Source organism: Haemorhous mexicanus, chromosome 1 (assembly GCF_027477595.1).
Source record: "Haemorhous mexicanus isolate bHaeMex1 chromosome 1, bHaeMex1.pri, whole genome shotgun sequence".
In the NCBI taxonomy this organism is placed as follows: domain Eukaryota; kingdom Metazoa; phylum Chordata; class Aves; order Passeriformes; family Fringillidae; genus Haemorhous; species Haemorhous mexicanus.
Genome location: NC_082341.1, coordinates 120,425,741 through 120,452,788, shown reverse-complemented (window position 1 = coordinate 120,452,788; position 27,048 = coordinate 120,425,741). Strand labels below are relative to the sequence as shown.

At 41.6% G+C, this 27,048-nt stretch overlaps 1 protein-coding gene across 4 annotated transcripts in view; it reads right to left on the bottom strand.

Annotated features, from left to right (window-relative positions):
- FAM110B (family with sequence similarity 110 member B) overlaps positions 1–27,048 on the bottom strand; it is a 110,875-nt gene that overhangs the window by 13,428 nt on the left and 70,399 nt on the right. For 3 of the 4 annotated variants that reach the window (XM_059860977.1, XM_059860982.1, XM_059860983.1), the window contains exon 3: positions 5,795–5,860. The exons of the other annotated variant lie outside the window; for it this stretch is intronic. The gene's annotated coding sequence lies outside the window, so the exon portion shown is untranslated. The remainder of the gene's footprint in view (positions 1–5,794; positions 5,861–27,048) is intronic. 4 annotated transcript variants of the gene reach the window in all.

The following is a 27,048-nucleotide window of genomic DNA, read 5'->3' as shown; positions in this document are numbered from 1 at the left end:
ACACAAGCATTTAATCTTTAGAAATAAATATTAAAATAAAGTAATTAACGTCTTTAAGAGGCAGTACAGTAGACACAATTAAAAATGAGCATAGTAAAACCAGAACCATTAGAAAAATGATAATGTTCAGCCAGGGGGATACAATAGAGTGGCCTAATTCTGACAACTGCGGACTTTGAGCTGCTCTTCTGATTAGCTGTGGGGTCTTGTTTGTCAAAACTCTTTGCATTAAACAGCCTTTTCTGTAACATGAGATATTACTGCAGTAAGGTCAGCATGGTTATTTAAAAATAATGTCTACAAATGAATTGCCCTGATTTAACCATTTCTCAGCATTGCATTTCTAAGCTCTACACACATGAAATATTGCATATTTTTTTTCTTAAATAAACACACTATAAAAGTTTTGACTATGTAAAAACAAATCAAGGCTTTTTAAAACTACATTTGGAAAAAAAAAACCAGCAAAAACAAACCATACATGATTTACAGCAGTGTTCTAGGGCACTGCAACCTTCAGAGCAACTCCATGAATCATTTCTTTCATTTTTGAATGGTAAAATTATGTTTTTCTCTAGATAAGAGGACATTTTCCCACACCACAGGATAGTTCATTCCCCTTTTCTCCAGCCTCATGCCTAAAGGTACATACTGTTAGAAGTCAAGAAAGAAAACTGAAGGCATGCATAGCACTGTGTCTTGAAGACATATCTGTATATTACAGAGTTCTTCCAGCAGATGGTTGAACATACCAGTTTTGGCACTGGAACACAAGGCAATTTAGGTCTTCATTTGTTATGATGATGTTGCAAATAATGATTACAGCTGTACAACTCAACACACGCGCTACACTTGTGCATGGTCACACATTTGTGTGTGCAACCCCTCAGACTATACCAGCATTGACTACAGCTCTTGAGGTGTTTTATATCTTCTTGGTTGCTGTATGAGAAATACGTGCCACAGAGTCCACATGTTAAGCTACAGATGTTCACAAACTGTTCACAACCTATTTAACTGGAGATGAACATCCAGCTCCAGCAAGGCCAGGAAGGCTTTTGACCCTGTCTCTCACAACAACTTGTCAATGAACATCCAAACTTTTGTTTAATATGCAAATTTGACACTCAAAGTAGGGCTTTGTATTACTGTTTAATTTAATGACCCTTCACTAAAACAATGCTCTTGAAAAGCCTCATTTTAGAAATCAGACTGTCCAGATTCTTTTGAATGGTTTTTGCCTATCTGAGGGGTTAGGTGAAGTTAAGATGATGATGATGCTGGAAATTCTTCCTGACCTCCGATTTTAAGAAGCCATAAAATCCTCACCATCTTAAAGAAAACAAAAGCTATAACAAGTCATGACCCCTGCATTTAATTAAATGAAGTGAGTAAGGCAGGGCAGGGGCTCCAAGAAAACAAACAAAACAAACCAACTAAAGAAACCTAAAACCTGGAATTGTGAGTGTTGGAACAGACAAAAGAAAAGTGAGAAATGACAAGACACAGAGAGGTAGAAGAGAAATGCTATTAACCAGGCAAACAGAGGAGAAAGAAGCACTGAAGAGTGAGTTGGGAAGGAGGAGTAGATAACAAGGACAGAGAAGGATTACAGGAAAGTGGAAGAGACAGCTCAAGTTCTCTTCCTCATCTCCTCTCTCACAGCTCCTACATCCTGCAGAAGGAACAGAGCTGGCATAAGGGCATTGTGGAGAAAGGTAAAGCTCCCAGTGAAGCTCTTCCTGAAGCAAAGCTCCTGCTAACCCAGACCATTTTTGGTTTGCAGGAGAGAGATACACCATCTCTCTCCTGCAGCCTCTGTGCCTGGGGCACACTGTCTGCTGAGCTTAGAAGGCTGGGGGCAAAGGAGCTGGCACTGGCTGGTTGGCAGGAGCGCATCACAGAGGGATACCAGGCTCAGAGCACCGCGAGCTTGCAGGATGAAAATGCATAGAGGAGTAAATCCAGCAACCAGAAATACTGACCAGTCAACTGAGTGAGTGCTGAGGTTTGCTGCAGACTCCTCAGTAAATCCAGTTCTTCTTTTTGGCAATGCTTCAGACCTCTTTCACATGCTGATTGCATGATCAGATACACAACAGGCTTATCCCTGGGGAGTCCTGAACTAGGGATGCTCTCCACCCTGTCCTCACAGGTGTCATAGACTATTGCTTAGAAAGTCTGCTTAAACTACTCCTCTATTCCTGCCCTCCTTGAGAGTATCAGACTACCCCAAGATTGCTAAATATCTATTCTCCCCTAAGATATGTGATACACAGCTACACTAACAGATCTCCCCTCTTCTGTAAACAAAAGTAAATCTCCAAACTGGAAGTTAAATACAGGATTGATATTGGCTGCCCAACGTAACATAAGAAATTCATCCCAAACCCAGAAAGTGGATAGAGGTATGCCAGTCTTGCATCTACCTCTTTATCTCCATTAAGAGATGAGTATCAGCCAAGTTTTATAGTAGTTGACTGAAACTACTTAACCCTGCATGGCAGATTTAAGATGCCTAAAGCAGACAAATAATGGGATGCAGAAACCAAGGTGCCAAACTTCAAATGAGGATACATGGCGTCTCCTTTTTTCATCTGCCCATGCCTGCTTCATAAAGGTAACCTCCCCTGCCCAGCTGCTCTGCCAGTACACCATCCCCACCACTGCTGGGGAACTGAGTCCCTCCACTGAAGATGTCCCTCAGTCCCAGTTCCAGCTCATCACTGATCTGGATTGGTTTCAAGGCATTCTTTAAAAGCTAATGTAAATGGAGGCCTGGCTGTGTCACCCAGCCAGGACTGAATGCTGCTTTCATCATAAATCACAAATCCAATTTTTTCTGTTGACAAAATGAGCAATATATTTCCAACAAAACTGCAGACCTACTGGAGCATCTGTATGAACACAAAACATTGAATCCCATTTCTAAGATGGCAGAAATAAATCCCATGCAGCATGACATGAGGGAGGTAAAAATATGAAATGTGACTAAAATTAGTGTAGGTTAACTTGTGATCACAAAAATTAACACAGATCTTTGAATGTTCCTGGTGTCAGCCCATGGCACAGCTAAAATGGTTTTGCTGCCTTAATTTCATACTATGGATGAAACGTATCTGGAATTTCAAGTTCCCAATTCCTCAGCTGATAGAAATTGCTTCTGAGATGATTTTCACTTTCTGGGAACAGATTTGTACCCTTAAATTAGCCATGTGTACTCTCAGACTTAACATTTTGTCTTGAAATAAAACAGCAGTGATAATTGTTAATTTAAGACCCCACACAATGCAAATTTATGTTCTGGAGCCAAATATGCTGATTGGAAACAGATGAACATGAAATGCCTTTTACTGAGCAGAATTAAAACTAAGTATTAGTGAAGTGTGTTGCTAATTTGACACATGACACATCAGACATTGATTACTGATTTTTTCCTTTGCTACAATGAAATACCAGAAGTGCCTTATCAATCTTTCAAGAATTTTACAACCGTTGTTACAAAGTGCCACATGTTCAGCTCCGGTCCCCTCCTGTCCTCATGGGTTTCAGCTGGTTTACTAGTACTCACCAGGGATGAAGCTACTCTTTCCATTATTCCTGACACTGGATTCCTGACACCTTTTGTTTTAGAGTTTTAGTGACAAAAATCAAGAATTTAAGCTTTTAATGTTCATCTTCTGCTCAGACCTTGTGATCAAGCTCAGAGTGTTGTGGATGGACTTGTGCCTGAGGACTGGAAAAAAGCACCCCAGCTTTCAAAATGGGCAGGAAAGAGGATTCAGGGAACTACCAGCCTCACCTTCCTCCCCGGAAAGGTGATGGAGTAGCTTATTCTGAAGGCCCTCTCTATCCACATGGATGACAAGAAGGTGCTCAGGAGTACCAGTTTATTACCTCACTAGTATCATTTTAACATCTCACTAAAAGTAAATCATGCTTGACCAAATTGATTGCCTCCTGTGATGAAACAGCCACCTGGAGGCATGGCGGGAGAGCAGTGGATATTGCCTACCTTGACTCCACTAAGGCTTTCGACCCTGTCTCTCACAACATCCTCATAGACAAACTCAGGAAGCGTGGGCTGGATGCCTGGACAGTGAGGCGGATTGAGAAGAGGCTAAACAGCAGATCCCAAGGGTCATAATCAGGGGCACAGGGTCTAGTCAGAGGCCTGTCATCAGTGGTGTTCCCCAGAGCTCTATACTGGGCCCAGCACTGCTTAACTTGTTCATCAGTGGTTGGGATGAAGGGGCAGATGCCACCTCAGCAAGTTCACTGATGACACCAAGCTGGGAGCAGTGGTCAATTCTGCAGAGGGCTGTGTGCTCCTTCAGAGGGACCTCAACAGTCTGGAGAGATGGGCAGAGAAGCATCTTCTGAAGTTTAACAAGGGCAAATGCAGGGCCCTGCACCTGGGGAGGAACAACTGCATGCACCAGCACAGGCTGAGGGCTGACCTGCTGGAAAGCAGCTGTGCAGAGAAGGACCTGGGGGTCCTGGTGGACAACATCTGTCCATGAGCCAGCAGCGTCCTGCTGGCCAAGAAGGTCAAAGATGTCCTGGGCTGCATTAGGAAGGACATTGCCAGCAGGTTGAGGGAGGTGATCCTGCCCCTCTCCTCAGCCCTGGTGAGGCCACATCTGGAGTGCTGTGTCAGTTCTGGGCTCCTCAGGACAAGAGAGACATGGAGCAGGTCCAGCAAAGGGCAATAAAGATGATTAAGGGACTTGTGCATCTCTCTTATGAGGAAAGTCTGAGAGAGTTGGGCCTGTTCAGCCTTGAGAAGAAATGGCTGAGAGGGGACCTCATCAATGTCTATCAGCATCCGAAGGGAGAGTGCCAAGAGGATGGACCCAGGCTCTTCTCAGAGGTGCGAAGCAACAGAACCAAGAGGCAACAAGCAGAATCTGATCCACAGCAAGTTCCACCTGAGTATGAGGAAGAACTTCTTCATCAGCAGAACTTCTTTACCGAGCACTAGAACAGATTGCAGAAAGGATGTAGAGTCTCCCTCACTGGAGATATTCAAGAACTGTCTGGACAAAATTCTGTTCCACGTACTTTAGGATGACGCTGCTTAAGCAGGGAGGTTGGACCAGATGACCCACTGTGGTCCTTCCGACCTCATCCATTCTCTGAATCTGTGTGACTTGGTATTTGGAAAGCAGTAGTAATAACCAAATAAGTAACAAAAAGCTCTGAAGTGCTGAGGCTACTAGTGCTTGTTTGCACTGAAGGTCTCTGTTACAAAAAGCTAACACAGCCTACTGAATGGAAAAACAGTAACCAAAGTGCAGGCTGGGAATAAAGGAAGGTAAAAAGCCTGGAACTGCTGGAATACTTCCAAAAAGGAGTCAGGTAAGTAACAGAAATAAATAGAAAGCTCTGGAGGACTAAGGCCAGAAGTGTTTACTTGCACTGGAGGTCTCCATTGTAAAAGCTAAAACAAATTTACTGAATGGAGCGACTGTAACCAAAGTACAGGTTGGGAATAAAGGGTGAGAAAAAGCCTGGAACTACTGGAGTACTTCCAAAAAGGAGTCTGCATCACATACATGTCTACGTGACTGAGGCCAGCTAAAGAAAAGAAAGCCTCAATCTTTCTGAGTTGGCATTCAGCTATATACTTGCAACTAATGAATCTGCCAACCCAATGGACTAGTAAAGGTGGTATGTTATTACAACATACCTCCCAAGACAGCAGAGGAGGACATAGTAAAATCTTTCTGGAATTGCTCTCTTTTTATCAACCTCTGAGAAATAAACATGCATTTTTAATTCAAAAAGGTACCTGTGAAAGCAGAATGCCAAACTCTTGTCCACACTCTAGACAGGGGAAAGTAATGCTCCAGGGATTCTGAAAAAAAATAAAGACAAAAAAGAATATATGAAAAAGGCATTAAAAAAAACCCAAAACACAACATAGCAGTAGAACTGCAGGTGCATATATGTCAGTGTTGAAGGTCATGGAAACAGGACACCAAGGCCAGCCCGTGCCAGGAGAAGGGAGGGGAAGAAGTGCAAGGCAGCCACAGCAGCAACTGGGACTATTTCCCATGAAAGGTGAGATAAATGATGACATCAATGTGGCTGAAGCCTGTGAGCTGTGTAATAATAACAACTAATTAAAAGGTCATTAGGGAAGTCTCAGAATACAAGCTTGCACATGATGCAGTATCTGATGTGTGAGATGAAATGCATCTGTGCTGGGGATCAATGAATAAATGCAAACAGGGCCAAAATGCCAAAATACAATTTTTAATTCACTGATGAAGGCAAAAAAAAAAAAAAAAAAAGTGCCTTTTAAGTTCCTGTTATAGATAAACAATCCCTTTTGTTGTGTTTTTGGCTATTTCCAAACAATGAAGAGAGAAAATACTGCAAAGAAAAAAATACAACTCTGTTTCTATGATAAAAATTTAGTAGGGCATGGAATCAATGTCAGCTACTTTACAAGTAACTGAGGGAAAAATATCAATATGTAAATGTTAGTGTTATTTCAGGGCAGCTGCTAGTTGATTTTGACACGAAAATATGGAATCTACAGGGATGGTCTATTTTTCCATATTCAAAGTTAAGGCCAAAGAAGAAAATATTTGTATGCTCAAAAACCCTCCACACCTTCCTTGCTGGGAGGGATGACAGGATATGCTCCAAGCTAACAACAAAAAGCACAAAAAAAAAAAATCTACTCTTTAATTGTTATACTTCTACATGTAAAAATTTTGCTTTTTCTAAAACATTTATTTTAGACAATGCTTTTTAAAACCATGGCAGTATTGTATTTACAAAACACTACTCCCATCTAGCTAATCAATACATCTTTCATTTCATATGCAACACCTTCTTTTTCTACACAAACTTATTACCTACTTTTTGGAATTTTAAACCAGTTATTAAAGTGCACAAAGAAAAAACCCCAAATCTTTATATTTTATGTCACCTGCTAAAAATGATTGCAAATATCCTCACAACAAATAGACTGACAGAAAAGCACATAATTTAAAAATTTTGATATAATTTTCCTGTAATTAAGCATTTGTGTATGCAACAGGTAAGGGAAAAATAAGTCAGTGTATTTCTTAGGCAGGAATCCACCTCTGCTGTGGGATGCAGCTTTCTATACATCTTTTTATGTGGAAAAAAGGCAGTGATGGAGGAAGGGGAGAAGCAGCTTTCCTCTCTGCTGTGAGGCTGGTGACAGCCAGCAGAAGGGGATAAATGCCAAGCTAAGGAAGACCCATTATCATAATGGCTTTTAAGAGAGCTCCAGCACACAGTTACCACATAAGTGCATGCACAAAGGAGTTCTCATCTTCTGGTACCAACAAGAAAACACTTTTACTTTCCAAATGATACAAGTATATAGACATAATGACTAACATCCATGTGGTTTATTCCAATAGTAGTAACTCAAACAGACACATTTATGATATGAATGTCAGTGTGAACTGTGAAATACATTGTTGTTTAGTGAGCACCAGTGTACACTATGTTAAGATTGTATGGCCTATTTTGTCTTCTAAGTGTTATAAAGAGGTCACAGTAATAAAAAGTGGAAGTATTAATACTGGAGTAGTTATTGTACAGCGAGTTGCTGGAATCCTCTGGTGTCACAATAAACATACTGCCTAGGTCTCAAGGATTTCCCAAGAGGGTCACCATTAAATTGTGAAACCACTAGGAGAGCACACACCACACAAGCTTCACTGAGCTTGGCTCTGGACCCAGGACAGAAATTACTGAAGAGGATATACATACAAAACTCAAACAGATAAATGTTCTGTGGAGCTTTCAGTGCATGACTGGTTTCATCATTTATGCCACAAAACAAAACCCCAACGATGCTATTTAGCATCTGCAACAGCAGCGTGCACTGACAAAACTGTCAATGGATAAAGCTTACAGAGTAATGTGGAGGGAGACCAAGTTCTGAACTAAGTTACAGACTGTGTAAGTCCTTCAACATAACACAATATTCTTTCTCATGCATGGGACTGTGCAGCAGCAGTGTGGACAACCCTCTGTGAGGACTCATGTCTCTGCCAGCAGGACAGCAAATCCCCAGACAGGCAGCACTGGTAGATGCAGGATGAACAGCCCAAGGCAGAACTATGTACTAATTGCCCTGTTTGAGCAGATGAACTGTTCTGGTAATAGATGTCCAGTAGCACTTTATCAGTCCAAAACAGTGCCCTTCAGCAACACTTCTCAGACATATCTCTTAATCAACACAGCACCCTTAACACAGTTGAGAAGGGCCACATGCACCACTGTGAATATTTTTAAACATTAACATGGAACTGCAAGAAAAAGTAGAGAAAATGAAGAATATAGCATAAATTTCAGCAGAATTTATGAGCAAGGACTTATCAGGATAGCTAAAAGCACCAGATCCTCCTTTCCCAATTGAATATACTGTTTAGCATAAGAGGTCTCACACAGATATTTTTCAAGTTCTAATTACTCATGCAAGTGCAATTCTTATGTGTTTAGCAAGCACGATGCCAGACCCCTGTCACCAAATTTTGGTTACTCCACCTACCTCCCTGTATGGCCCAGTTCCAATGCAGAAGAACCCAGAAAGACCAGTGACAAGCTGTTTATCTCCATGAAAACATGAAAGGAAGATAATAAATAGACAAGAAATAAAAAGACCCTGCTTGTCCCATGGAATTTGCAGTGGAATACAAGGCAAGCCCTGCATTGGAAGAACCAACCCTCCTGTGATAAACCAGTACCAAATGCTTGGCCTCCAAGAAGGCAACTTACGTCTGACAACTACTATAGTTGATTCTTAGGTGCTTTTTAATCCTTCTTCCTGGATCTGGAGGCCAAATCTGGAGGATTTCATTTCTCCTGCAGTTGTATGACTCAGATGAAAATACAGCAGGATATGTTGCTGCACAGCTTTACACTGGATGCACAGTAGAGTTTGAAAATGTTTGTTCCCATTGAGAGCTCAGTGCTTCTTCCTGGCGATGGACAGATCTGCTTCCTGCAGGCAGGCACAGTGGGGCACAGCTGCTATGGTGTGCAGTCACCATTCCATTCCTTCCTCACTGACAATCTTTCTTAAATCTTTTTTTTCCCTTTAAGTAACTTAACAAGGCCTGTGCAAGCAGATTTGTCCCATAGAATCAGAGAAGCACTTGGGTTCTAAGGGACTTTTAAAGATCATTTGGTTCCAACATCCCCACCATGGCCAGGGACACCTTCCACTGGACCAAGTTGGCTCAAAGCCCCATCCAGCCTGGTTCACTCCAACAGGAAAGACTGATCTCTGCAACACTTCCTCTTGGGAACATTAGGTGCCCCCACAGTGCTTCTCTTAAAAATCAATAATAGATATGCTGATGTAGTGCCAAACACACAGTGGCTGAGATATGTGCAAAGAACTGACTGGTCACTGGCTCCTGCTAGACAGGTGTAAATGGCCTCGACATGAATATTTAAAGCAACTGTCCTTATCTTTTCAGTTGTCTTTGGAGGGAAAAAAAAAGAGAGAGAGAGAGAAAAGAAAGAGAAAGAAGAACAAAAAAAAAAAAATACTCTAAACCATCTGAGGTCCAAAACAACATAAGGACAGCCAATAACAGACTTCTCAAAATCACAAAAATCATGAGTGGCTTACACAAAGCTGGTTTCCCTTCTGAACTTCAGCTAAGATTTAATCTCCTCTGTAAGGGCAGAATATGCCTCACCTAGACAGAGAGCACCCAAACCAAACCAAGATAAGAAACTCAGGACTAGACTCAGACTGTAAAAAAATATTAACTGTAATTATCTGGGTGTGAGCTACCACTTTCTCCTCTGAACTGACATTTCTCTGTAGCTTTTTTTCCCCATAAAATCCCACACTCATTCAAATTTCTTTCCAAAAAAATCCTCCTGGAATGCCTAGAAAAACAGTCCACAATGGCTGGGCAGCTGGCATACTGCAATGGCTCATTATCCTAATTTCAACAGGAAATCTCTGATCTGCTGCTGAAATCAAGGTCAAGTGGAAAATTTTAACAACCAATATGAGGAGATCTGTGCATCTAAAGTTAAGTCTGTAACTAGACAAATTCTAAATATTTTTACCATTTTTTGGAAATGTATTGTTTTGACCATTTGGTAAGCAAAAGGATATGCAAATCCTTCACGCAGGAGTGATGCTCCTTTTCAAGATAGACTGACTGACTTGGGGACAGCCACACCCAGGCTGGGTACTGGCAGGAGAGAAACTCTCCTGCCATTTGTGGCGCCAGGCCACTCCAGAAATACAACACATTTAGAAGACTCATTAAATAGTATCTTCACAGCGAGGTTGAGACCTTTAGACTACGAGTCATTGAAATGTGAACATAACATACAAAACTACAGAAAACTCCACCTTGTTCCACCAGTGATCCCTTTAGCTGGTCCCTTGCCAGTTGAATATTCTTACAACAAAAAGCACCCACGATATGAGAAAAACAAATCTCAGAGTCCTGTGACTGGCACTGCATATTCAAAGTTTAAAAATCTCAAAGGAAGGAATGACCAAAGTGTTTGCCATGTAAGCAAGAGCCCAGTGAGGATTTTAAAACAGAGAAAGAGGCCAGCCTAACATCTGGATTTCTTATTCGAGAATCATCTGAAGAATGGAAGAGACATCTGTCCCTGGATATTATCAGCAGAGGGACACATCTCATAACAAATTCTCAAAGGCATTGTCAAGGATGTATCTTCTTCAGTATCTCTTAACTCAGAAGCATGGTGTGCCCTGTGTCTGGGGAAAGCATGCAGGCACTGTAGTGAGGATTCAGGGACTGTAGCTGATTTTTCCTATTTTTACTTTCTGGAGAACAGGGAGTTTTACTCCTCAGCCTGGCTCCTCTTTAGACAACCACAACCTGAGAATTGCCAAAGCTTATCTCAGTTTAATCTCAGAGATATGAATCTTAATGAAGAATAATTAAAGCAAAGACTGTTTTGCCTTGCTGATGGAATCTGAAATGAAAGAAAAATGGGACGAAATTATTATAAAACAATTTTCAGATAGGCAACATCATGCCAACTAAATGCATCTTACGAAAGCTAAAAAATTTATACCTAAATATACTTTCTGTAGCTGCTCTGCTTATTGCCTTCATACAGGTTCAGAGAAGTCTTGTCCTTGAATACTAAAATAATAGAAAAACCACAACAGGAAAAGTGAAAACCACCCACGAAACTTTATTTGAACTACCTGGATGACAACAAATCTTAATTAGGACACCACACACCAACATGTGCAGACACACAGAGAGGAATGCTCTGTGCCCAAGCTGTAAATGAGTGGAGAGGGAGGAGCTGGAAGCTGCTGCCCATGCTCTGCTGAGGAGCACACAGTGCATCGAATACACCAGGAGATGGGAACCACAAGTTGCACAGCACAGAAAAACTTACTTCTAACATGTTTCCCCTGAGTAAAAAAAAAAAAAAAAAAAGTTAAAACACCTCCCAAACATATTTCTTTGCAAAAATTGATCTCACTACTTTTTTGGGAAAAAAAAAATTAATAGAGGGGAAAAAAAAAACCAAAACAAACCCCAAACAATCAAGGCAGTGACACAGCAACAAAAAATAAATGGAAATGCTTAAGAGAAAGAAATTCAATTCATCACTGACCTTTGCCTGAATGAAACATTGGGAAAATTTGCTGGCTTTGGTAACTGCCAGCAAAAGGTGATTTAAAAAGTGTGATGGTTTTATATGAAATATTCATATTTGGATGTGTCAGTGATCTTGCTCAGAAAGTGTACCTGGTGTTTCCCTTAATGGAATCCTGTTTCTTCAATTCCATGGGGTTTTTTTGTGTTGATCTCAAAGGTCTTTTCCAAACTAGTTCATTCTGTGATTCTGAGTTTTGTTGGCTTTTTTTTAATGAGTCTCACATAATTATGGTTCACAAATATTGCAGGTAGCCTCTCATTCTGAGAGTTAACACTGAACAGATTTTTTAACAAATATAATTTTATTCGGTATTGCCTAATCTACCAAAAAAACCCACCCAGTTTTTGAAATAAATAAGTTGGAGAGATGTAACTGGAGCACATTTGAAGCTTACTACCTTCCACAACAGTTAATCCACATTATAGATATAAAAAGGTTTTTAGAAACAGATATACTTTTTTCATAATTTTTACCAAAAAAAGAAAGATGAATTTAGACACTGAAAAAGCTAGGCTTGTATCTTTCATGGAAATGCTTAATTAAGCCTAAATTCAGAAATTCTGTGTATACTTTCAAGAGGTACTTAGCATCCAAAAGTCAAACTGTGATCATGAAATAGGTGCTTGGTGTCTGTGGAGACCAAATTTAGCAAATCAAATTGGAATGTACAAAGTTGAAGACTGCCTTTTGAAATATTAGCCTTTGTGCACTTTTGCTACATGAAGAAGGCACCATGCAAGTGGAAGGAATATAGTCCATTCCTCCTCACATCCCTGGCCCATCACCCTTGGCAGCAGATCATACACATCTATTATTAACACCTCTTGCTGAAGAGGGGGAGATGAAAACAGGACTTAGCCGCATATGTGCTGAAAGTACCAAAAGGGGATTCTTGCTTCCTGTCTACAAAATAATCCCTTTGATTTTATGCAGTTGCCTAATTAAATTTCACTGTGCATATTAAGTTTTCGGATATCTAGTTATTTTAAGCTCAGCCCCATATCAAAAGCGCACATATTCATAAATGACCCTTTGACTAAAAGAAACAAAACCAAAAACTCAGATAAGGTTTGTTGTACATAAAGATATCCCCCACTCCAGATGATTCCTCAGTTCAAGCAAGGAGAAGAGATCATGCACATAACTTTTAACCAGGTCACAAACTCTACCTGTCTAATATTTTATTCATGCACCTTGTAAAGGGATGCACATTATTTCAAGTTCCAAGAGGAGCATCATGGTATGAGCCACAGCTCTTCATGAGTGCTTCAATATTGTGTTGGGATTACTTTATTTTAGGGATGGAGAGACAGATCCAATTTCTTCAGTCACTGAGAAATAACAACATAAAATCAAGTTGTCAATCTCTTGACATACTATTTGCTTTAACTTATACTCAATAGTTCCTTGATGAGTTGGTGGATTACTCTAGAGGAATTCTCAAATGTACTTGTAAGAAGAAAATGAATCGTCCAAAGTCTAAATTAGCCATGCAGAATTTATACATATATTAGACAATATTTAATGGTCATAACATTTTTAGAATATATATACAGAATAACTCTGTGTGAATTTTCAGCTGGGAGATGGCAGATATCTTTAAAAATTACATGAGAATTCATCAAATGCCATAGCTCTCTGCTCATTAACCTGAGTGTTTGAGCATGCCTGATCCTGCTTCTTAGGATCTTTACAATCTGACGTCTTCTTTTAGACCAGTATTTGTTACACCCGATTCACTAAGATTCAGAAATTCTATCTTGAAATTTTCTTTTTTCTCCCATAGCTAGGAAATGTTGGATATCTACACCACACACAGTGCTGCTGAGAAAGACAAGGCCCTTTGCAGAGGTTAAAAGCAGGCTCTGGGCACTGAGCCAGTCTCCAAATGTTCTTCGCCCTGCTAAACTGTGTTTGGATTTGATGTGAGAATATACAGCAAATGGATAGAAACTCTTAAAATACCAGGGGCAACCTAATATAAAAAAATAGGGAAGCAGCAGAAGAAACTATTTAAGAGCCATTTTTCCACTTCATTTGCTAACATAATATGACTTACACATAGATACTGGACCTGGACTAGCATCTGCCTTTTGGGGTTGGATGTTTGCATTTGACTGCAGTATATTTAATTTCACACTGGACAACACATTTAAAGTTCTTCAAGAAAAAACGTCGGGATCAAGTCTTGCTGGATGGGTATAGTTGTAAAAATGAACATTTTTGTTGTAAAAATGTTCATGATGAGAGTTAAAAACATCTGAGCTAAGACTTAACAGCTGTTTTTTTCTTATCTACTATCACACATAGAGTTTGGTGACATCATACCAAACTGTGATGAAAGCTATAGCTTGAAAATGCTACTGTTTTGGAGATGTCAAGCAAAAAGGCTGAAAAAGGAAAGAAATTAAGGTCAGTTGACATGAAAAGAGAAACCAGTCTCAGGGTACTTATGGGATGCAGCACAGAAAACAGTTTTTCCTGTAGCCATGCTGCCAGGAGCAGCATAGGCTGCCCAGTGCCAGAGCCAGTTGAGGAGCTGGAGCATAGGAGGAGAGGGTGAGGGCACTGTGTTTGCTCAGTCATGAAAAGAGAGGGCTACAGGGAGACCTACCCACTACCTGCCTGATGGGAGGGGACACAGACTGTCCTCAAAGGTACACAGGGAGGAAGGGGAGCATCAGCCAGAGCTGCAACATGGGATATTACAGCCTTATACGGGGGAGAAAACTTTTTATTTTCAGGGAAGTGAATCACTGAAACAGAAGTCCAGAGAGTCTGCTGGACTTTCATCCTTGGAGATAATGAAAAGTGTCCTGTGCATGGCCTTGAGCAACCTGATCAGATGGGATTCACGTTGGTCAGCAGGATGGACTAAGTGAGCTCTGCAAGTCCCCTCCAACCTATACGATTATCTGATCTCATCTTGCCACGTCATTGCAGTGGTGCCAAAAATCAAGTGTTTCTTTGTCTCACCCTCTCCTCAGCAGCAGATGATCCAGACATGGAAGACAGAATAATAAATAAGTACATGTTTAAATTCATCACCATCTATATCCACCTCTTTCCATTTTTCCATGCTTGAAAGACTGGAATGTTTGCCTCTTAGTATGCACCGAGCATTTCCTCTGCTCTTTTGCTTTTTGCATCTCTCGGTGATTTACTTGCCAACAGCAAACAAAACAGGATGACTTGAGAAAATCAAGAAAACATGAGGAAGAGAACAGGAACCACACAGAGAAAGAAAAGCATCATCTCTTCCTTTTTAGCAGCAGGCACCTGTAATTTATTCAGCAAGGCAGCGACTTAACAGGCAGTGCTGTGCAGGACTGCTTTGTGTTCGGCATTAAGGAATCAGTCCAGGAAAGGGAGTGAGAAGGATAAAAAGCTGCTAATGCCAGTGTTTAACTGTGAGTAGAGGCTAAACAGAGGGCTGATGGGCTGTGCCATTCTGTGCAAGTCTGGTTGTCATGCTGAAAACATGCCCCGAATTCCCTGTGTTGGTGATACAGATATGCAGGATACACAGGGACACACATGATATACTGGGACCAGTATAACAAGTGCTGCTATTTAGAAACTGTCTAATCAAAGGAGATTTCTGATGCCCCAAAACATGTATTAGGCAGGGAAACTGCTGAAAGTACTCCATAAAGTTTTATGGTACATAACACATGGACTGAACTAGCTAGTTCAATGATGATGTCATCTGGTCCTTGTAGCACACAGAAGACCACGTTGAGGCAGAACCATGTAATGATTTTGTCAAAAAAAAAAAATAGAAGACATGTAAGCAATATTGAGTTAGGCTGTTTGACTCTCCCCACTGCTTCTGCCAACAGTACAGGCAAGAACACACCAATATTTGCAGTGATACAACTCAGTACCAGTATTCCCGGCAGACACTGAGCAACAGAGATCACTGAATTAATTTTTTCTGTTTAGTGAAAGTAAATAATAGCATTATTAGAGACTGACAGAGGACAAACAAACTAAAGCAACTCAGCAAACCCACACAAAACCTGGGTAATTAAACTCCCATTTTTCACAGCAAGGATGCCTGGAATCTCAACATTGCAAAACATGTGACACTTCCCCCATTGAAATTTCCTTAAATCAGCTCTTTTTCCTCACTATCCCCAAACACAACTACATTTTGAAAGGATCCATTTTAAGAGATAAGCACAACTCCATAATGAAGCTACTGAAATCAAAGCCCAGCCCTCTGGTACTTTGTCACATGGCTCCTGGGAAATGCTGGGAGTCATTAAAGAAGCAAGTAGTCAGTGGATTCTCATCTTAAGGACGTTCAGTGCAAGACAGATTCACAGCTATCTTATCTGCTAGTTACTAATGCAGAGAGCAAACTTTGTGCTCACCACCAGTGAGCCTCCAAATGGCTTTGCACTGCAGATTGCAGATGCTGTCCACACTGGATGCAAGCCATGATACTACAAATGTGGTTTACGGTTGGTGAGGTTTCCAGGCAGTGTCTCTGCACTGCCAACAGTCTCATCTTCAGTTAATTTTCTCATCTTATTGTCTATGCTGTCATTATCCAATCCATTACACCAGCAAACCAGGAACTTGCTGCAAAGGAGTACCTATGAGGGTAGAAATGTTTTACTTTAAATATTTCCTATGAAAGAATAAATGCATACAGCTCCCACCTCTGCATCTTTGCTTTCAGGATCCAAGCATTATTAACAACTCTTTTGATAAGGAAACTGTTATTGTTTTTACACAATAAGAGGTGGTACTAAGGATTAATAATATACATGTAATGCTTTTTAACTTCATAATGAACAACTTATTTGCACTTATAACCTATACTTCATCTACAAAGCCAGCACAGCTGCCATCTGTTTGTCACCACAGGCGCATTGGTTTCATCCTACAATCCCTCCACAAAGAAATGCACAACCAATATAAACTGCATCACATCTGAATCACTGCTTTGTGAATTATGGGAATACCATAGCAGCCACAATGTATTAACTGCAAAACACTACACCTATCCCAAATTCTCCTTCAGCAAACTGCACACCTGGTGGGACCAAGCACCAGAACAGCGATGGGTGGGAGGCAGACAAAGAAGGGCCTGCCCCTTCCAGCTGGCCAAGATAGTTCACCTGTTGGATGAAAGCAGCTTAGAGAAGGATGATCCTGGGAAGCGGCTGTGTTACAACAGCTCTCAGCAGAGCCAACTGCTGCAGTGCTTGCTTTGCAGAGGTGCTCACAGCTGTGACAAACTCTGGAGCAGGTTCCTGGAAGCAGGAGCAGAGAGGGGCAGGACACCCCAGCCCAGCCCAGCGGAAGCGGAGGGCACTGTTTGCACTGCAGGCCAGCTCCTGTTCCCCTGTCTGACAATGGCAAATCTCTTTGTCCCCTGGCAGTTCTGGGAACAGAATATTGTCTTGTGAAATTCCAACGCTGTTTTAATGCTATCATTATTAGCATTGTCTTCAGACAATAAAATGTTCTGTCGCAGTCGCTGTGGGCTCGCAGCAGTGAATACACACTGAGTCACCCCACATTAACTTAAATAGCACAACTGTGTGAATACATGATCTTCAGTTAAATCTACACACACTCAAAAGTAAAAATAAGCAGATCTCCAAGGAAGAACTCACTTTCTACATAATACAAAACCCTCGCTGTGTGCTTCCACAACCTCAACAAACATGAGGCAAAAGGCTTAGTAAGACTACTCCTGTTTTCTGATCTGGTAGTAGATGAGAATACAAAGCCACCCCCAAAGGGTTATGTAATTAAAAAAAAATGTGCGTGCCGAAATCTGGTTTTATCTGTCCTGGGACCTCCACAGCACAGGCAGAGGTGGTACCCACAAGCAGCCACTTGCACCACAGAGCAAGTGCCACACAGAGCAGCTTCTGCCTCCCTCCTTTCCCTTCAAATCAGCACCTCTCAAGAAGAATAACTGCTCAGATGCTTTCTCACTATCTGCAAGAACACACCCCTCATGTAATGTTCAACCCCATTCAGAGCAGGAGATACCCAGAAGATTTCAAGGTGGAGCACAGGGACAGTCTAAGGCCCAGACATTCACTCTTATCACAGGACTTGCTGTGCTGCCAATTCACCACGCACTGCTGACACCAAAGCACATAAAAGCAAAGCAAACAACTGATCTGTGCTCAGACTTGTCTGTGCTTCTGTCCCTTAACTAAACCCTCACTAGGAATAGAAACTGCATAAAGTAAGAGATTCCATACTTTGAAATGGAACTACAGAAGGCACCGAGGGTTAAAATGAGTGCACTTTTTTTTGTTTTATACCTCTGAAACCATCCAGCATGGTCCTCCTCACACCAAAGCTGCACAGCTGCCTGCAGGCACATTATTTTACACTTCCTAAAACAAAATCTCCTACGTCTAACAGTTCTAACACACAATCAGATATACTCCAACCAGGTATTAAAATTTTAAAAGGATTTTGCTATAGTGCATGCTCAAAATATTGGGCATTTGAACAACTGTCATGATAGAGCATGACTTCAGTACCACATGAATTCAAAGGATGCAAATTGAGGCAAATAAAGCACTCATACCACCAAAGAGCTTTAATTCTCTTTCTCTAGGAAGAGTTCTGATGTGCTCACCTGAAGCTCCTGTCCTTGTCTCACTTCTTGCAGGAACTTCTCTCTCTGCCTGTCCAGTAATTCCTTATGCACAAGAACTAGGGAAAGGAAGCCCCAGCTGCCTGGAAGTTTCAAGCCCAAGTCAGAAAACACGAGTAAAGAATACAGCACATGAATGTGTTCAAGGGAAGATCTAGCTATAGGAAAAATAATACTAATAAAAAGCCTTTGTTTTTTCACCACAGAGTATATCTGAGGGAGACAGCTTCACAACTCCCCTAAATTTTCAATCTCTCCCTCTCTACCTTGAAGCAAGCGTCTAACATAATGAAAAACTACTTTCTTGCCTAACTGTGAGGAAAGCTGTGGACCACAGCTTCTTACATATGCAGAATGAAGGCAATACATACCTACCCCCATATATGAATCCTTAATTTCTGCAACTGCCTGTACAGAACAATGAACAATGTCAGATAGCCAGCAGTCTTAAACTTCATTTAAGCCCATGTTGAAGCTGTCTGGAAAGAGCTGGCAGCTGGCCACCTCGCCAGGGACCAAGGTGAAAGGACCACTATCTTTTGGAGCTGCTTTTCTCCTACACTGATTTTCCCTTTTATCCCTGGCAGGTGTCTTGTGCACCTGTGCAAAGCAAGCCTGGTTATCTCTGCCAGCCCAAAGAGCACAGCCCAGCCCACGGGGGCCCTCCCAGTGGCTGAATTACAGACCAAACAGCAGTGTGCCCTTTTCCAAAGCATACACTGTGTGCTGCAGGCTTTGTGGCTGCTGGGGCTCCCTTGGGTCTCTGCAGCACAGTTCATGTGGTGGGCAGAGTCAACAGCTTCCCCAGTTCTCTCTCCATCACCCCACAGCAACAAAATGCAACATGCCCTGTGCATGGAAACCAGCTGGAACAGCAATGCCAGAGATACCTGGGACACCACAGCGTGGTAAAGAGGGTAGCACACTGCTGTCAGCAAACACTGATGAAAGCTTACCATACTCACTGAGGAAATGAATGACTTGAAGCCCATGGACACAGGGAAAGGAGTAGGGATGTGAGAAATTTGTAGGTGTTTCCTCCCAGGCCCCTCCTGGCCCTAAGTTTATGTTCTTGCATGGATTTCCTTCCCCCATGGAAATGAGGCCATGGAAAGCCTTGCAGGTCACGGTCGGGCTGGTGTCACCCTTGCATGTGACAGTCCTCTCCTTGCAGATTAGACAAGGCAGCCAGAAACAACAACTCCAACACTGAATACAACTGGCATAAATGACAAAGTAGCACGGGGATTGAGGGAAATGTTAACACAGTATTCCTGACCTAAAGTTTTCACTGCTCTCACATCACTACCACCAAGGGAAGGGAGTGAGGTTTCTGGGGCAGGTTGCTATGGCAGCCCTGCACTGCCTCACACCAAGACTGCCTAAATGGCAAAGTGCAGCACGTCTGGCTGAGGGCTAACTCCTCCTGTGAGCCACTGCTGCTTATGTGGAATTGGAATGGATATTTTTAATCACGCTTCCTAACTGTTGGCATTTTCACAGTATTTGCCAAGCAGGTGAATCCTTCAAACAATATCATGCAAAAGCTACATAAACCCTCAAAATTTCAGGTCAGACAATTTCCTCTCCTCCTCAGCACCCCAGATGTTTCAAATAAGGAGACATGTGCAGTGCACAGGGGTAGTCTTCCAGAAAAGCTGACTTTCTGGGGCTTACAGATTATCCTCTGTAGCTCCTGGAAGGCTTATACTTCAACCATGTGAAAATACTATCACTTTTTATTACACTATATTTCATGCTCAGTATTTATGCCCTTTTCTCCAGTGCCAAAAGCTCACACTGATACTTTAAACTTTACTGTGCAAATGCAAGACTTCTATTTTTGGAATGCCTTTTTATTTTTTTCCTTTTCTTTCTTGCCCCTCCTCCCTTAGACATGAAGGTAAGCTTTAAGATTTATTCAAAAATCCAAGAAAAATGCAATCTTGGCAAAAAACAATCAAAGACGACAAAATAGCCAGAGCATTAAAAAATATTAAAAACACCAATTTTTTTAATTTCACACATTCAATCCTAGAGTGATTTTTATTAGCCTACAGAACATTAAAGCCTTGTAAAGTCAGATTTACAACAGAACTTGAAACAGCCCCATCTATAGCCTATGAAGTGCTGTTATAACACAAATTCTAAGTGTCAAACTTTAGTGAATTATGTAACTCAGCACTTCCCCTCTTTTTTAGCTGTAATCTTATATGAAAAGCTGCTATCACAAAACTGCCTGACCTTGTGCTGTAAATATCTCATTATTTTATTTATCTTACAGCTGTTACAAAAGTAAAAGTTACAAACCATGCATTAAATTGCTGATTTTGTGAACTGTTTTGAAAGCCTGAATTTAATTATGAGTTCTGGATTAAAATACATGGATAAAAGCAAAAGGATAAGATAAAACAGGAATGAGTAGGTAGATCAAAAAATAAGGTTTTTAAGCTTTATCTTGTAGAATGTATGGGAGGCAATAGTCAACAAGAAATATCTGCCAAAACCACCAATTTGGGCAGTTTTTAAACTAAAGAACTGCATATTCCTTCTTCTTAGATTCTCTTAGTTTCTTGTAAATGCTCCAGGACTTCAGCACAAACATAAAGTATTCTGATTTTTGGGCACAGTCTTTAGGTAAATCTTTTTTTTTTCTTCTCAGTAGCTAAAAATAAAATTTATCAAGTATGAACATTTACCTAATTTCCACAGTTTACAAAATAAACAACTACTGCTCTTTCTGAAGAAGGAGGAAGAAGGAGGAAGAAGGAGGAAGAAGGAGGAAGAAGGAGGAAGAAGGAGGAAGAAGGAGGAAGAAATAATAACAATAATAACAATAATAACAGATGATCACCATCACCCCAGATCACTCAGATCCAGAGAGAGGAAAAAAAAAAAAATCACTTCTAGACTAACAAAAGCTACAGGATATCAAACATAGTCATCACATCTTGTGAAAATTCTTCATATTTTCCTCATGATGCAAATTAAATCTCCTTCTCCCCCCCACAAAACCTTCTCTTTCAAGACATTTTCTGGATTAGCTCCAGGGGAAGGGAGAAACACAGATGAGCTAAAACAAGTAACCCAGCTTATCAAACACATTGCAAGGCTGGATGCATATGGAAATGAAATATATTCACAAGCAGATAGACTAGATATGTCAGTATTTTTTTGCCATCTCTGATATAAAAACAGGTGTCAGCGAAAACCCAGTATAAATTCTTGCAAGCCCCTGCAGGAATGCCGCTGTTTTCCTCTGCATAGTTCAACCAGCACAATCATTTAGAAACTTCTCATAATTAAGGAAAAAAAGGGTTGGGAGGGGATCCACCACAAACTATCTCTCCTGTTGTGTTCAAAACCCCTACCAAAAACCCCCAAATTTTCCTCATTAGTTGTCAAAAGTACTCCTGGGTCATCACCACTGACCCAAGGTTTGTCCCTTGCCCAAGAGGGAACGACAGGACTCCCTTCCTGTGATCCTGGTGCCATCACTGGGGGTCAGGAAAGAAGTCAGGAGCATTTAGTGGCCTAGAAGCAAACCAACAAAAACTAATCTGCTTTTAACAGCAAAAGCAACGCAAGGCGTGCTCCTACAAGCTTCACCTCACAGAGGAAAACCTCCCTGGCTTTTTCTGAGCTGTGTTCTTCTGTGAGCAGGCACCGCAGCCAGCGTGTGTGGGGGCTGATGCCAAGCACTCCTCAAACTCCTCCCACATCTTGGATGTGTTTGCCCGTGCTCATGCACGCATAAAAGACCGTGGCAAACCGTGGCAGCCGTGACCTGAAGGAAGCACCAAGCACGGTCGGCCACCCTCCGAATCAATTTATGCAGACTGCACAGATGCTCTCCTCCAGCACCAGTGTGGGCAACAGCAGTGCACACAATGAAAAAAGAAGCTCTCTCAAAAAAAATAAACCAAAAAGAAGTTAAAAAAGGGAATTAGAAATGTTTCGCCTTCAGGCAGCTTTTGCTTTCTCCTCCCACCCAAAAAAAGCTAATGTGTTGCTTTTGTAAGCTATTATTAACTCCTATATACATAAATACAGCGATTTCATGCCTGTTCTAGAAAATTAACAAATTGAACTGCCAAAACACACCCCACTGTATGACCAAAACGTTGTGTTTCACTCAAGCTTCTCAATTACAACTTGTCTTTTTCTGCACTTCTTTCTCTCTTGCTTTCTCTTTGCCCCTCCATTTTGCCCCAGATTTACAAACTCCAAATTTTAGTAAATTGGTGGAAATCTTGCTTCTGAACAAAAAAATCACTCCTTGGTCTGCAACTGCTGCAGACAGACAGGCTGCAGCCTGAGGATGCTAGATCAGCCACGGAGCATGGAGCATTTCAAATTTAGGTCACTTGTGCTGCTCTGACCCCAGTGAACAGCGACGGTGTGTTTTTCCACACTTGACTGTTCTCCTGCTGACCTGCGTCTTGAACAAGACAAGTCCCAATGCAATTTAAAGAACAAGGTCATCACGGGAGATAGTGAATGCTAAATATGCTAGGAAAGGGGCAAATTGATTGGGAAGAAGAGTTCACTTCCCCAGAGTTTGCTGACGGAGACTGGAGACCACAGACTTAAACTGCACGGACACATCCTTTGGCTGTGTTTGCCTCCTGCATGACTGGGATCCAAAGGGGGGACCGATGGCAGGCAGAAATTGTCACCATGTGAGGCAAGGGGGAGCTGAGCCAGCAGCACACACGATAAGAATTATCTCTGCTGGAGGCTGCTGGCTGCCGTGCCAGTGCCTCGACTCAGCGCTGACAAATGCTGGGGGAGCCGGCGCCGAGGCCAGAGCCCACTGATGGTAAATGCGGCACCTCGGGCACTGGGGCTGTCAAACCAGCAGAGTGCCCACCTTGCTGCAAATGAGCCAACCCCGCCACATGCAAGAGAGTAAAACTCCTTGAGGAAGTAGCTGCTTGCTGCAGGAAGGTGGGAATTGCAGCCAGGTCCCATGGTAGTGGAAAGTGAAAGGGAGAAAGCCTCAACTCTCTTCCCTTGGAGCTCTGCTATTCACTGGAAGGTTGGAGCAGGAGGCAGGGCAAGCTGCAACTGCCCCTTTGTAACAACACCTACTAGACTGCTTTCTAGTTGTTGGACTCAATATTTGTGTTTATTCTCCTGTAGTTCTTAAAAAAACCCCCAAAATTATACACTTTGCACAACACAGAATCACAGAATAATGAGGTTGGAAGAGACCTCTAAGATCATCGAGCCCAACCTGTGCCCTAACACCTCAACTAGACTATAGCACCAAGTGCCACGTCCAGTCTTTTTTTAAACACATCCAGAGATGGCGATTCTACCACCTCCCGGGGAAGAGCATTCCAGTACTTTATTACACTGCAACTTATACAGAAGAATGGCTCCTGCACAACTGTGGTGTTTAACTCCACATGAATCCAAAGGGGAAAAGCTTAGCAATATGAGATATTTTAGCGTGCCCCTAACTCTTATCCTACTGGTTCAAAACTGCGACACGCCCCCGTGGACATCCTCAAGCACAAGCAGCGTGAGCAGTCCAAAGGAAGGTAACCTGGAAGGAACTTTGCCCAGTGGCTATAGGCTTAGACAAAGATTAACAGAGGGATCAACCAGAGAAGCAACACATACTGAATACTCACCAGCAAATAAAGCAGCCAAGCTTGTCACTGAGCACTGCAAAAGGGGAAGACCAATCTGGACAGGCTCTAGTAGGAGGAGGAACATTGTTTTAATGAGTTTTGGATAAATGAACGGGTTACTGATGTTTTACCCATGTTTACTGATGCTTTAGGATGAAATAGTGTGGCCAGCAAGACTAGAACAGTGATCTCCTGTACTTGGCACTAGTGAGGCTGAATCTTGAATCCTGTGTCCAGTTTTGGGGCCTTTCACTACAAGAAGGACACTGAAAGACATGTCCAGAGAAGGGCAAAGGAGCTGGTGAAGGGTGTGGAGCACAGGTATTATGAGGAGCAGCTGAGGGAGCTGGGGCTGTTCATCCTGGAGAAAAGGAGGCTCAGGGGAGACCTTATCCCTCTCTATAACCACCTGAAAGGATCTTGTAGTGAGGTGGGGCCAGTCTCTTCTCCCAGGTAACAAGCATTAGGAGCAAATGGCCTCAAGCTGTGCCATGGATGGTTGAGATTGGACACTAGGTAAACATTTTTCATGGAAAGCACTGGAACAATCTGCCCACAGAAAGGGTTCAGTGGAGTTATGTAAAACATGTGGAGATGTGGTGCTTAGGGACAGGATTTAATGGTGGCCTTGGCAGTGCTGGGTTAAGGGTTGAACTTGCTGACACTGTATGTCCTTTCCAACCTAAACAATTACTTGATTCTCAATTTTAAATAACAGAATAAGAAGATGTGCCAGAATAGATCCAACTTGGGGGAAAGAAACCCCCACATTTTATGTAGATGGAGATAGGATACATGGAAGAGCTGAGAATGAAATTATAAAAGGAAGAAAAGTTAGTATCATCTCTGTATTATGACAACAGAAAGCAGATCTGTCATAATAAGTAAAGTTCATATTGCCTGATTTAGTTAACAGGTTTTTAGAGAAACGGCAAAGTTCATTCACAGAGTACAATTTATTTTTTTTTAACTGGTGGGAGATTTGCAGGAGAATCAGAGACAGGCATTGTTCTTATAACTTTCACACATCAAAAAGACTAATAAGCAATTAGGAATTATAGACATTAGGAAAAGGGACTGATCTTTTCTCCAAACCTAATAATAACACCAATAAGCAATAAGGAATTGTAGACATTAGGAAAAGGGACTGATATTTTCTCCAAACCTACCAGTTGAAGATTATTCTCTACCACCTCTTAGCTAATGGCTTGTAAGACCTAGAACTAGAAACCACATAGTATAGAGCCTTTTCCTAGTTTCTGCAGCAGACCATTCTCTGGATATATGCATCTACATTTTACGTTTTTCTCTGTTAATTCCTGATTCTCGTAACATCATCTATATCGAAAGTTTCTTTTGTACTTCGATTTTATTTCACCCTCAATTTTATTTCCCACATTTGTTCTTTTCTCTCCTGAAATACTTCAAATTTTGTTGACAGTATCCCCCAAGGTATAAAGCATCTACAGCTGACTGCCTGGGTGAGTTGTCCACACAGGAGAAACAGAGTTGGATGCAATGCCAACCGACATCAACAGGGATCCAGCGTCAGTGGGGTGAGAATCAAACCTTCAGAGCCACTACTCTCCCCTGCAGTCGGGCATTTTTATATGGACAACCATTGTGAGGCTCCCTCCCACTGTATTTCAGGCCCTTCCTGGTATTATTCCCAAGTATTTTATAGCATTACCCTTTTTGAAGTCTCTCCACAACATGCAATAGTTTCACTTGGGATACACTTCTGTAAAGCTAATTGCAGTTTCGTGTGTTGTTTTATGTTTCTGACCTCTTTAGGTTCTTTTGAACTTTGAATATTTGTCCAGACATGTATTTTCAGCTCTTCATAATTTGAATGTCATTCATATAGCATGTGAATCCTCTTTGTATGATTAGTTTAGTTTAGAAAGGACAAAAATTAAACCTTTTGGAGAGACAAAACAGGACAAAGTTTCTAAAGAAATGCACAGATAAATCCTTTTTTATCACACTCCCAATCAGATTATTTTGCTGAAGTAATTTTGACTGGAAGTCCTAAAATACTGGCAGAAATGAAATAGAACTTATTTTGAAGGAAAAAACACAGACAACCCAGAATTAAAGTTATATAAGGTTAGACTGACTTCTTTAATAAAGCAATGGGAAGCGGCAAACGGATGAGAAGACAACAGTAACAGACCCATGGATCAGAAATTAGATTGCTGCATTAGAGAAAAACAGACACGACAGAGATGCCCACGTACTGGGAATGCTAAATAACATTGCTGCTTAAAAAGTAAGAAATTGCAGAAAATAATTCTTTACAGAGTTACAGCTAGGTTATTTTTAGCACCTGAGGAGTTTTTTATTTGCTAGTCTAAGAACAACAACAGTGCCTCTGCAAACAAAACACAGGAAGCTGAGGAAGAAAAAGAAACAGTTTGAAGACTTGAGTTTGGAAAGGGACGACTGTTTCCAATAATTTTTCTGCAGTAGACAAATATAGAAAAGAGAGGTGATGTAGGGACCATATGGTGTGTTAATTCCAGTTGTGACAACAGCTCTGTTGTCTATCCCTTTGCTAGACTGTGAGAAAACGTGCAACTTGTGTCATTGACACCAGGAGCAAAGCCCAGTCTCATCAGGCATGGCAAATATTAATGTATAGGCAAATAAAAGCTTGGAACTGGGAACAATAATTGAATGACCAGCCCTGCAAGGCGTCTCTTTCCTGATGGGAAGCATTGCTGAGTGCACAGAGAAGTAACAACTTCTAAGGTGTTCAGGGAAGGTAGGATAAACCAAACAAAAGTAATCCTGGAGTGAGGATGAAGCATGCAGCTTTTGAAAAAGAGCATACAACAAAAAAAATTATCCATTCAATGTGCTTGGAAAAGAAGTCTGGAACACTTTCCTATAAATCCAACCAGTCTGTACTGCCCTAGCACAAAACTTAAGTGTCGAACAGGACACTGGCACAAGCGCTGTGGGTAAGAACACCCCACCCTTGTGGAAGGGACAGCCCCAAGAGCCAGGTAGTGATGCACCCACATCTACTTCCAGGTGAAGAAATGAGGACAGAGCTGCCTTGTACTGCCAGACCAC